The sequence below is a fragment of the Chrysochloris asiatica genome, unplaced genomic scaffold (assembly GCF_000296735.1).
Source record: "Chrysochloris asiatica unplaced genomic scaffold, ChrAsi1.0 scaffold00050, whole genome shotgun sequence".
NCBI lineage: Eukaryota > Metazoa > Chordata > Mammalia > Afrosoricida > Chrysochloridae > Chrysochloris > Chrysochloris asiatica.
The window spans coordinates 16,597,671-16,599,984 of NW_006408568.1; the positions used below are offsets into that span (position 1 = coordinate 16,597,671).

General features: G+C 39.8%; 1 protein-coding gene across 1 annotated transcript in view; it reads left to right on the top strand.

The window, feature by feature from the left end:
• The window catches only part of ITIH2 (inter-alpha-trypsin inhibitor heavy chain 2), a 67,174-nt gene that overhangs the window by 54,278 nt on the left and 10,582 nt on the right, over nt 1-2,314 (top strand). The gene's annotated exons all lie outside the window — the stretch shown is intronic.

Genomic DNA, 2,314 nt, shown 5'->3' on the forward strand with positions numbered 1-2,314 from the left:
ATTTATGTAGCTAAGTGGTCAATTAAATGCTAAATTTTCTTTAAAGTGTCAACATATAATTGTTGTTAAGTGCCCTCAAGTCAGTTCTGACTCATTGTGGCCCTATACAGGGTTTCCAAGGAGCAGCTGGTGGGTTTGAATTGTCGACCTTATGATCAAAGTCCAATGCTGATCCTACAGCTCCACACCAGGAGTCCAGCTGACACATAATACTCACTCAATGGATGAATGTTTTTATTAAAGACTAGGATGTTGTGCTGCTAACCACAAGGTCAGGTCAGTGGTTCAAAATCACTAGCTGCTCTGTGGGAGAAAGATGAAGCTGTCTGCTTTCATACATATTTAGTCTATGGGGTTGCTACGAGTCAGAATAAACTCTACATTAGTAAGTGAGAAGCTATATACCTTATGATAAAAAAAAAAAAAAAAACAACTCTTAAATGTTTCTTATCTAGTTACAAACAAACCCATTGCCATTGAGTCCGTTTTGGCTCATAGTGATCCTATATAGAGTTTCCCAAACTGTAAATTTTTAAAGGAGCAGACAGCCTCATCTTTCCTCTGCAGCATGCTAGTGGGTGGTGGGCTTGAACCGCCACTTAACCTACAACACAACCAGATCTCCTGGTTTTGCTTGGTCTCAAGTCCTGGTGTGGCACTGTGGGTTAGTGCGCCAGACTGCAAAGCTGTTTGAACCGAAAGGTCAGCAGTTCAAGATCACCAGCTCTTCCTCGGAAACACTATACAGGGTTGCTATGGGTAGGAATCGACTCAACGGCTCTTAACAACAACAAATAAGTCTTTATACAAATGATTTCAATGGGAGGCATAGATGGTAGATGTGATCAGCTAAAAGTTAGGAACACATATTTCCTTGGGAATTTTGATGTCTGTGGCTTCCTTGCTCAGTTGCAGGGTTCTAAGACCTCGGCTGAGAACCTCTCCAGTGATTTCTACCTCAACTAATCAGGCAGAGGAGCTGCCAGGGGGAAATGAGCATGTCTCCTCTCCCATTCCTAGATCCTAGTATGCTGCCTTTCACTAAAAGAGATTACAGCCAATTAACAATAGGGAAGTCTATGTAGAAAGCCTATGCATGTTTTTCTCTTTTTTTCCTTTTCTTTCCTTTCTCTTTTTCTTCTCCCTCTTCCTCCTCTGCCTTCTTCCTCTTCTTTAATTACAAAGAGTGAGTTTCAACATCCATCTGAAGTACCAGCTTAACTTGGGTTTTTGAAATTTATATCAAAGTTCTTACCCTAGAAATAGGCAGCATTTCTATACTGCCTGGAATATAAACTCTGCTATCAAGAAATCCTCAGAACTGATTTCTTAAGAAGACTGTGTATCCACCACTCACCAAACTTCAGATTACAACAAAGAATACTTAGCAAGGACTTTGATGAATATTTAAAATAATTTCATCTCACCTGTTATTATTTGTGGGCTCTAAGTGATCTGCTTCTTCACTCATTGATGAGTAGGAACCATTCATAAAGGATCCCTGGTGATGCAATGGTTAAGCACTTGACTGCTATCTGAAAGGTCCAAGGTTTGAACCTGCCAGTGGCTCCTGGGGAGAAAAGACCTGGTATTCTTCTCCTGTAAAATTATAGCCTAGTAACTCTTATAGGGCTTCTACTCTGTTGTATAAGATTTCTAAGAGTTAGAATTCTAGAAGGCTTGGTAGCATAGAGGATTGTGAGCTGAACTGCTAACCACAAGGTCAGCAGTTCAAATCTAGCAATCACTCCGAGGGAGTAAGATGAGATTCTCTGCTTCTGTAAAGATTTACAGCCTTGGAAAGCCTATACAGGGTCACTATGAGTCTAAATTGACTAAACAGTACATTACCACCACCAAGAGCTAGAATTAACTCCACAGCACACAACAACTGTGATTAATACAACCACCATCAGCTTTCTCATCTCTCCACCACTGACTATGAAGAGGAATAAGGGACTCTACATTTAAGTTTCAGTTAAAAGTGGCTGCTAAGAGCAAGGAATACTACAATGTGAGTAAGCTACTTACAGTCACTGTAAAATAAAGCTTTTGTAGAAAAGCTAGACATAAAGTTAATTTACTTCTAAATATTCTCATGCTCTTCCTACTTCCCCTCCCAATAAATATTTAGTGGTCTCTCGGAATTTCTAGTCTCTGCTGAATGATACAATAAGGATAAGCCTTAAGAGTCAAACTCTGCCCGTGTGACCTTGGGATGCACTAGAACCTCTATGGATCTTAGTTTATTATAATACATGGATGATAATACTTCCTTTAGTGCTAACTAAAAATTTCGCAGTTCAAACCTACC